This window comes from Gigantopelta aegis, chromosome 14 (assembly GCF_016097555.1).
Source record: "Gigantopelta aegis isolate Gae_Host chromosome 14, Gae_host_genome, whole genome shotgun sequence".
Lineage (NCBI taxonomy): Eukaryota > Metazoa > Mollusca > Gastropoda > Neomphalida > Peltospiridae > Gigantopelta > Gigantopelta aegis.
The window spans coordinates 31,480,294-31,491,871 of record NC_054712.1 but is presented as its reverse complement, the minus strand read 5'-3'; positions in this window follow the sequence as shown (position 1 = coordinate 31,491,871).

The following is an 11,578-nucleotide window of genomic DNA, read 5'->3' as shown; positions in this document are numbered from 1 at the left end:
AGTGACTGGGTTTCTAAAGTTAATATGTTTAAACGTCGGCGTTCTGGTTGCACATAAAATTAAAAAGGAAAACAAATTTAACATATTAATATACCACCAACATATTAATGTATATAGGTATTAAATATGTGGTGATTGCGACATATGAGTAATGAAAAGAAACAATTATAGCTTATTAAATGATTCAGTATCTTAACATGCTATACCATACTGAATGTCCTATATGTCACCCCATATTATACTATCTATACCATGCCATACAAGTATACGTGGCTCACACCCATGCTGTCTCATTTTAATGGTTTTATAAATAGTTAATCCGCTGTCAGGACGTTTTGACATTATGAAAAACATTTCAATGGAAAAGTACCGGTATGAAGAGTGGCAGTGTTTTGGATCGATCCTTCTTAGTAGACATGTTGAATGTTTCTGGGTGGGTTTTTTTTGTTTACTGTATTTTAATACTGGTATATAACTATGGCTTGTACCGTTCGGCTCGTGGAGATGTTTATATAACAGATCCTCTGTATATTAGTATGTTGAGAGCGGGTTTCTTCTTTTTGTAACTAAATGTTCAAGAGTCAGCCAGCCAGCTATTCATACATTCATTCACCCATCCATCAATCCATTTATTCATTAATCTATTCACCCATTCAGCTATCCATCCATGCATCCATCCATTTATCCATTAATCCATCCACTAATTCATCCACCAATCCATTCATCCATCCATCCACCCATCCTTCTATCCATCCATCATATCCGTCTGTTTGTCCATTCGTCCCTCTATCCATCCATCTACCCATTCATCCACTGATCTGTCCATCCGTCCATTCATCCATTCATCCATCCTATCTGCCTGTCCGTTCATACTTCCATCTATTCATCCATCCAAAAAATAATCCATCATTAACTGTGTCCATCAGTCAGTCCATCCATTTATGTATCCGTCTTTTCTTCCATCCGATCCAACCACTCATCCATCAACCCATCTGTCTATCCATCTATCCATCCATCCATCCATCCATCTATCCATCCATCCATCCATCAACCCACCCACCAATCCATTAAATCCATCCATCAATCCATTAACCCACCCATCCATTCATTAAATACACCCATTCATCCATCCATTCACTCATCCATCCATGCATCCATCTTCCCATCATCTATCCATCCATCTATCCATCCGTTCATCAACCCACCCACCCATTAATTAAATACAACCATCCATCCACCAACCCATCCATCCATCCAATCCATCCATCCATTTATCATCCATCCACCCACCCATTCATTCATTCATCCATCCGTCTGTCTATCCACTTATTAATTCACTAATGCTGACACGAAAATGTTCTCTGACATTTTGAACTTGAGGGTAGAGGTTTATTGAACAAACAAACTCGACTTCGAGCTGGTGGACTGGGAGTGTACAAAGACGGGGTGACTCACACGGGGTGAACGGAGCAAGAAATAACACTTTAATTCATTTGCTTCAGTGAATATCCAACATTCCAGTGGTATTGTAAAGAAAAAAAGTGTTCTATTGAAAAGAAAGAAGTACGCTATTTATGCCCATAATATTATATTGCAGGCTATGTTACTTATGGATGGTGGGGCATGACACAGTAGGCGGAGAATAATTTAAACTAGGAAATACAAACTTGCATTACATTTATTTATTATATACTAAACTCCATTAAAAACGCACATTTTTTTTGTTATTATTGCTAACGCATGTGTGAGTTTGCTATAAAATACACAATAACGCTGACCCTTGGATAAAAATATCGGTTCATTTATTGTCTTCCAGAATGCATCCATTTATACGAAGTCAGTTAAATGTGTTATTTTTATACTTGTATCCTTTTTACAACTACAAATCTCACTTGCTCGTTTTCAGTGGAGTTCTGTATATAACTAGGTCGTCATTAACGACACCACTAGAGCACACCGGTTTATTAAAGAGACTGTCCTGAGTTTACTGTTACGTATGGTAACGTTTGTAAATGATTCATAGAGCCCTTGTAGGTTGTACTATACCAAATAAAATCACATAGGCGACCATGTTAACGTTTGTATTCAAAAACACTATATGCAATATATCAACCAAACTATGACCCATAAATATCAGTACTACAACCTCTACCTCAAAGTATTAACTGAACAAAATGGTACCTTTCATGGCTCATTTTCGGTATAACCAGATGTTTTTACAACACATGCATACATTTTTTTGCCCAGATAAAACTAATTTTTTTACAACCAACACACTCACATTTATCACCAATCACAGAACTTGTGGTGCACCTCGAACTTTGACCCAGCCGGAAATTAATTAGTTTAGTACTACCTGTAACGACTAAAATTACATGTTAAATACAATTTGTAGTAGCCCAATCTGGATTTTACCTAATCAGTAATGCATGCAAAAAAAATATACACTAGGATAGTAGCATCCTTTTAGGATGTAAACCTGATCCCAGCTCCCACCCAGAGCGAGTTTTAACAACTCAGTGGGTAGGTGTAAGACCACTGCACCCTCTTCTCTTTCACTAACCACTAACAACTAACCCACTGTCCTTGAAAGACAGCCCAGATAGCTGAGATGTGTGCCCAGGACAGCGTGCCTGAACCTTAAATGGATATAAGCACGAAAATAAGTTGAAATGAAATGAAATGTAACTAACATCGTTAAGATTTTAAGCGTTTTACACACAATACAATATAGCGCAACACAAATAGAAAGGAAAGGAATGTTCGTTCTTGTCACTGTGTGTACGTGCCTATATCAATTTAGTGTTCCAGGGTGCAAACCTAATGGAAATACTTTTCCGGAATTTTTTAATGTTTTCAATTCCATGCGTGCGAAAACACGTTTCCAAAAATATTATTTTAAGCGCGCTTAAAACATTATTTTCCTAAATAACAACAACAAAGATACATAACAATACAACTTTATTATTATTATTATTATTAGAATATTGTTGTGGGGGGTTTTAAATGATAGTGAATTTTAAAAACAGTTCCGAATATTTAGCATTAATTTCGGAATATCGGATATGAGACGAACATTCCGGATTTTTTTTCTGTTTTTTTAATTCCGGAAAGTTGGTCACTGTTCAGGCATGTCCGTCCCGGAAACAATTTCTGCCATCGCCAGTGGCTTGGATCGGGACGAATAGAAATATTTGTGTAATGACATTTGTTTTAAACTATGGCTGTTTTGGTGTTTAATATCATGCTACGTTGATACATTGTCTAGAAAATGAGAGAGGAAACCCACTGCAGCCACACTGGCTACTCCTATATGAAAAAAGTCAGCAGCAGGGGATCATTTATAAAACAAATGTTTTCTTTAAGGACAACACTAGAGCACATTGATTAATTAATCTTCGGCTATTCGATATCACACATTTCGTAATTCTGACACGTAGTCATTAGTGGAAACCCGCTACATGTTTCCTAATGCAGCAAGGGGTCTTTTATATGCATTTTCCCACAGACAGGAAAGCACATACCACGGCCGTTAACCAGTTGTGGTGCACTGGTTGGAACAAGAAAAAACTCAATCACTTGAATGGATCCACCGAGTTGGTTCGATCCTGCGATGCAAGCACCTCAGACGAGAACTTAACCGATTGAACTAAATAATTTATATGAACGTTCCTATACACAAGACCGCACATACATTAACTTTTGATAAAGTCGTGTGGCATTGCCCATCACCAACACCACCACCACCCCACCGAATTTAGAAGTGGCCCGAAAAAATCTAATGTATAGCAAATGAATACAATGAATTTATTTGTGTTTAGTGGCCCCCGAAGACGAAGATATTACATGTCCCCAGCTGGCTGTTTTGGGGGAATAGTATTTAATATAATGAGACCGGCCTCGGTAGTGTCGTGGTTAAGCCATCGGACATAAGGCTGGTAGGTACTAGGAGTTCGTATCCCGGTACCGGCTCCCACCCAGAGCGAGTTTTAACGAATCAATGGGTAGGTTGTAAGACCACTATACACCATCTTTTCTTTCACTAACCAATAATAACTAACTTACTGTCCTGGACAGACAGCCCAGATAGCTGAGGTGTGTGTGTGTGTGTGTGCGTGTGCGTGTGCGTGCGTGTGTGTGCCCAGGACAGCGTGCTTAAACTTTAATTGGATATAAGTTGAAGTGAAAATGAAATTAATGCATGTTATAGTTAGGTAGCCCAGTGGTAAAGCGCTCGTCTTTTGCGCCGTCGGTCTAGGATCAATCCCCATCGGTGGGCCCATTGGGCTATTTCTCGTTCCAGTGCACCACGACTGATATATCAAAGGCCGTGGTATGTACTATCCGGTCTGTGGGATACTGCATATAAAAGATCCATTGTACTATAGCGTGTTTCCTCCCTAAAACTATGCTTTAGCTTTTGTTATCGTTAGTGTATTTTAAAATATTTTAGTGCCCTTTTTATACGTTGCATTCCTCCTTGGTGGCTGTATATATACCCTTTTAAAACGTTACGCCCACTCCCTGATAAAAGCCTGCACCCGCCACTCGCCAATTAGGTCGTTACAAATGGCACCTGATAATGCATCTTTTCTAGGTATATTTCTCCTTCTATTATCTACAATTATATAGATTTCAGTTGTTTAGACATCACCAACAGAGCTGCATACCAATAACTAGCTCATTTTACTACTTGTCTGCTCGGGTCGTGACCCCAAAATATTTGCGACACGGTCTCTTTAATTTTCCACCAGTTATCGTGGTAACCTAGCAATTTTGAGCCATTTTTGAGCCTATTAAATCCAGCAGGAGATAATAAAATGACAGGGGATCTAATTATTTATTCCATTCCAACCAATCTTACAAGTGTATGGTTTTAGCATAATAAGCGGTTTGGTCGTTTCGTAAAATTCAGACAAAAGATTTCGTATACATTACGCGTTTAATAGTCGTGTAAACTGTAACAGTGGATTAAAGTAATAACATGAGCGTAGTAAATTATAATGTCTGTTGGTTTGAGCCACTGAAAGGAAAGGAAGGAATGAAGAATGAAAGAAAGGAGAAAAAGGAAGGAAACAAATATATGAAATGAAAAAAGAGGAAATGAAACAAAGAAAAAAAAAAAAGAGTACGAAAAGATAAGATGGGGGGAGAGACAGAGACAGACAGACAGATAGATAGATAGATAGATAGATAGAGAGAGAGATAGAGAGAGAGAGAGAGGGGGAGGAGAGAGGAGAGAGACAGAGACAAACTAACAGACAGACAGGGAGACACTCAGAGAGAGAGAGAGAGAGAGAGAAGGAGGGAGACAGAGACAGACGGAGAGACAGACAGATAGAGAGAGAGGGTTGAGAGAGACAGAGATGGAGACAGACTAACAGACTAACAGAGAGAGAGAGAGAGAGAGAGAGAGAGAGAGAGAGAGAGAGAGAGAGAGAGAGAGAGAGAGAGAGAGAGAGAGGGGGGAGAGAGAGAGGAAGGGAGGGAGGGGGAGAGACAGGCAGACGGAGAGGGAGAGACAGACAGATAGAGAGAGAGGGGGGAGGGAGAGAGATAGAGACGGAGACAGAATAACATATATATTTTCTGACAGATCAGGTCTGTCGAGGGGCGGAATTTAGCCCAGTGGTAAAGCGCTCGCTGGATGCGCGATCGGTATGGGATCGATCCCCGTCGGTGGACCTGTTGAGCTATTTCTCGTTCCAGCCAGTGCACAACGACTGGTATATCAAAGATCGTGGTATGTGCTATCCTGTCTGTGGGATGGTTCATATAAAAGATAAAAGACTATAATTTTGTCAAAATTACCAAATGTTTGACATTCAATAGCCGATTACAATTAATAAATCAATGTGCTTTACTGGTGTCGTTAAACACAACAAAACAAAAATATGTCAAAATTACCAAATGTGAGACATTCAATAGCCGATTATTAATAAATCAATGTGCTCTAGTAGTGTCGTTAAACAAAAGAAAATTTTAACTTTCATGATTATGAAATTTCCAATACTGAAATAGACAGTCCCGTCGGACAGATATTTTATGCTGTTACACATAAAATACCCTTTGTGAACAACGAACGACAGACTACGGACGCAACACACTGAACGCAGTCTACTAAGTACTGTAAGATATCTAATAGCTGGCTCATCAATGCATTTTTAATTAGCGGAAGTTGATCAATCAGTGTCAAATAACACGACATGTGTCCGCCACGCGTTCAAATAGCTGTCGTGTTTAAACTTGCAGTGAGACTTAAAGATCAAAGTACATACTTGTATTAAAAAAATGCATGGAAATATTTAAAATAATTATTAATGAGATCATATGTCATTTACGCATTTATACACCCTTCTGAACTTATTTAAATTATTTTTATATGTATAGTTTTGTTTACAGCGGCTTTGCAGACGTATACTACATTATTTTATGCAGTCGTGGTTAAAGTGAAATTAATATTTAAAATAATTAATGAGATCATGTCATTTACGCATTTATACACCCTTCTGAACTTATTTAAATTATTTTTAATATGTATATTTTGTTTAAAGCGGCTTTGCAGACGTATACTACATTATTTTATGCAGTCGTGGTTAAAGTGAAATTAATATTTAAAATAATTAATGAGATCATGTCATTTACGCATTTATACACCCTTCTGAACTTATTTTAATTATTTTAATATGTATATTCTTCTTTAAGGCGGTTTTGCAGACGTATACTACATTATTTTATGCAGTCGTGGTTAAAGTGAAGTTAATATAATGGTATTCTAAAATATGTAAATTTTATTTTGTGCAGTCGTGGTTAAAGTAAAATGAATATGATGGTATTCTAAAATATGTAAGAGTTAAAGTTAAAGTTTGTTTTGTTGATTAATTTATCATCGGCTATTGGATGTCAAACATTTGGTAATTCTGACTCGTAGTCATCAGAGGAAACCCGCTACATTTTTTCATTAGCAGTAAGGGATCTTTTATATGCATTTTCCAACAGACAGGAAAGCACATACCACGGCCTTTGACCGGTTGTGGTGCACTGGTTGGAACAAGAAAAAAAACCCAATCAGCTGAATGGATCCACCGAGGTGGTTCGATCCTGCGACGCAAGCACGAACACCACAATTTATATCACTTAATGAGACAATACACTGAAGTGGCAGGGGGAGGGGTGTTAATCTTAGCCTTCCCCTGGATGTTTTTAATAAAACCGTATCCTGCTTAGTAACTTACAAAAGTCAAAGTTTGTTTTGTTTAACGACACCACTAGAGCACACTGATTAATTTATCATCGGCTACTTGATCTGAAACATTTTAATAATTCTGACATGTAGTCTTTGGAGGAAACCCGCTACATTTTTCCATTAGCAGTAGGATATGTTTTATATACTAGTATTCAATTTTCCCACAGACAGGACATTAGATGTATACCAATAACCGGACACTGGTTGAGGCGGACAGAAACCCAGTAGGTCCGCCGATGGGGTTCGATCCTATGACTCAAGCACTTCAGGCTAGAGCTCTACCGACTTTCAATTAAAAGTTTATTTTTGTTTAGCTTCATCATCGGCTATTGGTCAAACATTTGGTGATTGTGACATGTACGATCTCAGAGGAAACCCATATGTTTTACATGACATCATATACCACGGCCTTTTATGTACTGGTTGGGACGGGAAAACCGACTTACAAATGACATTATTGTCTTTATTGTAGACGAGGGCGGAACGTAGCCCAGTGGTAAAGCGCTCGCTTGATGCGCGGTCGGTCTTGGATCGATCCCCGTCGGTGGGCCCATTGGGCTATTTATCACAACACAGCCAGTGCACCACGACTGGTATATTAAAGGCCGTGGTATGTGCTATCCTGTCTGTGGGATGGTGCATATAAAAGATCCTTTGCTACCAATGGAAAAATGTAACGGGTTTCCTCTCTATGACTGTGTCAGAATGACCATATGTTTGACATCCAATAGCCGATGATTAATAAATCAATGTGCTCTAGTGGTGTCGTTAAACAAAACAAACGTTGTTGTAGACGACCCCAATTATTTGTTTATGTACTTTCCCTGCCTGTTATTTTACCCGTGGTACAGCCATCGATACCGTCGGTGGTGTAGTGGTTAAGCCATCAGACTTAAACCTGATAGATACTAGGTTCGCATTCCGGTACCGGCTCTTAGCCAGAGCAAGTTTAAATTTATCGACTCAATGGATAGGAGTAAGCAGAAAAAGGGGCACGTGTGTGTGTGTGTGTGGGGGGGGGGGGGACGACTAAGGGGAAAAGGGCACGTGCGGGCGACTAAATGGAAAAGGGCACGTGCGGGCGACTAAAGGGAAAAGGGTACGTGGGGGCGACTAAAGGAAAAAGGGCACGGGGGGGCGACTAAAGGAAAAAGGGCACGTGGGGGGCGACTAAAGGAAAAAGGGTACGTGGGGGGGCGACTAAAGGAAAAGGGCACGTGGGGCGACTAAAGGGAAAAGGGCACGTGGGGCGACTAAAGGGAAAAGGGCACGTGGGGCAACTAAAGGGAAAAGGGCACATGAGGCAACTAAAGGGAAAAGGGCACGTGGGGCGACTAAAGAAAAAAGGGCACGTGGGGGATGACAAAAGGGAAAAGGGCACATGGGGAGACTAAAGGGAAAAGGGCACATGGGGCAACTAAAGGGAAAAGGGCACGTGGGGGTCAACTAAAGGGAAAAGGGCACATGGGGGCAACTCGTCAAAAGGCATCCCAATGAAAATGTTTTTTTAAAAAGGGGACACTTGAATATTTTTAGAAGGGGACGGAGTTCCTGACCCACCCACCCCAACCCTGTTTGAATCCTCTTCCTCTGGTGTAAGATCGCCCAGACCGAGTTTCAATATCGACTCAATGGATAGGAGTAAGCAGAAAAAGGGGCACGTGTGTGTGTGTGTGTGGGGGGGGGGGGACGACTAAGGGGAAAAGGGCACGTGCGGGCGACTAAAGGGAAAAGGGCACGTGCGGGCGACTAAAGGGAAAAGGGTACGTGGGGGCGACTAAAGGAAAAAGGGCACGGGGGGCGACTAAAGGAAAAAGGGCACGTGGGGGGCGACTAAAGGAAAAAGGGTACGTGGGGGGGGCGACTAAAGGAAAAGGGCACGTGGGGCGACTAAAGGGAAAAGGGCACGTGGGGCGACTAAAGGGAAAAGGGCACGTGGGGAAACTAAAGGGAAAAGGGCACATGAGGCAACTAAAGGGAAAAGGGCACGTGGGGGCGACTAAAGAAAAAAGGGCACGTGGGGGCTGACAAAAGGGAAAAGGGCACATGGGAAGACTAAAGGGAAAAGGGCACATGGGGCGACTAAAGGAAAAAGGGCACGTGGGGGTCAACTAAAGGGAAAAGGGCACATGGGGGCAACTCGTCAAAAGGCATCCCAATGAAAATGTTTTTTTTAAAAGGGGACACTTGAATATTTTTAGAAGGGGACGGAGTTCCTGACCCACCCACCCCAACCCTGTTTGAATCCTCTTCCTCTGGTGTAAGATCGCCCAGACCGAGTTTCAATAACGACTCAATGGGTAGATGAAAGGCCACTAAACTGACTTCTCTCTCACTAACCACTAACAAACGCATAGAAAGTCCAAACAATTGAGGCGTGTACCAAGAATATCGTGCTTGACTCATGAGTGGATATAAGCCAGAAAATTAATTATACACGAAATGATCCGTCCGGTTATGAAGACCAATAAAAATGAAAGAAGTCTTGATCGCAAATCGACCTCCGCCTTTGAAGTATCAAACATGAAACACTTGCGAAGGAATATGCAAATTCTGTCGGACCACTCTGCTTAGCTGTCATAGTGTGGTCAGCATATTTGAGACTATTGATTTATGTTTATAACACCCCAAAACACAATAACAACGTTGTTCATCTATCAGATTATGGTCTGAATAAAATATATGGGATTTCTCTAGAAACCATTAGTATGGATAGGTAGGCCTATTCAGGCGCATATATTCAGGAAATTGTGGCGAGCGATGTTTCAGATGGGGTTGGGGTCGAGTCAAGTTCTCCCGGGGGGGGGGGGGGGGGGGCCTTAGAGCGTGGGGTGGGTGGTGGGGGTCGACAGCCCCCTTGAATACGCGCCTGTTATGATTATGAACATTTTTGTATACATTTTTTTTTTTTTTTACAGAGTCGTCATACCGTATCTTGAAGAAAGCCTTACTGAAAATTGAAGAAAGCCTCACTGAAAAAGAAAAAATACGGGTCGGGATAAAGGGAAAGAAAAAGTACTCTTAAGGAAATATTAGATACAATAATCGTCCATTGTTGTAGGCCAAGTAGAGACCAGGGGCCAAATTCATAAAAGGCATCTAACTTAGTTGTTTACTAGATGTTAGCAAGCTTCTAAATGCCTAGTTCATTGCTACAGAGCTGGTAGCTAAAATGTAATTCATAAAAGCATGTTAAACATGCTGCTCCATAGTTGCCTGATAAGCATATTGGCACACGTCCAAACCTTGACAACACCATGTCAATTTCTTTACACACATGTCCATTTCAAAAGTAATGTTGGTAATTTTTTTATACGATAATAGTTACATCTTTATTGAACATTCTATATGAGTGTAGCAACAAAAAACCCAGAAAGCCTAATTACATTGTATTCTCAAAATGAACATTTATTTTTGGGCGAAAAAGTACGAGGTATTTAAAGATACACTCGACGTCCCCCAGAAAGATAGCAATACCAATAGAAGAAAAAAAGATGCATGGAAAACGAATGAATGTTTAATGACAACCCAACAACATGGAAAACGATTCACATGTTACATAAGGTGCGCGCGCTACCCTGAGGTTTCGAGAAGCATCGATGATTTGAAACAAAAACTTTCAAAATTAAAATCGGAATCCCGCGAACACGTTTTAGACAAGAAAAAGGCGAGGAAACAGACCGGTAGAGGGAAACCACCCCAGGACCAGAGTGGTGCTCATCAAAAGAAGATAATTGACTTATGTAAGGATACCCCAAGCTTTAAGGAATTAGATGGGATAGAATCGGGTGCAAAAGAAATATGTTCCATATCAAAGAGTGCATTAAATAAAATAGAAATTAATAGAAATTATACGTATACTAATTATACATACATAAGTACACGGGGGGAGGGGCATGGGGAGGGGGAACGTAGCTCGTCGTCGCAAGGATGTCAATATTAAAACTAAGCATACAAACGTTCTCCTTGAGCAACACAAATTAAAACTTGAAATTGAACTGTTGAAACAAAAGATCAAACAGAATGAAATTAAAACCATTGAAGACAATACCATTTAATCAAATTGTAACAATTTTCAAAACACACACAAACACTGCGTAATTGTATAATAATTTTAAACATACATGTTTGTTTATTCTTTGATGGTTTGTTAATTATATAATCAGTATATGTCAAATAAACAGACAATTACTGTTTAACAGGTCCTGACTGCACGACGTATTAACATAGGGCCTAGCAGCTTGCTAGTGAGTGAGAGATACTCCCGATCGACTCTAGACTTAGCAAGCAACTTTGAAGCTTGCTACCATTAGAAGGGTTTTATGAATAACA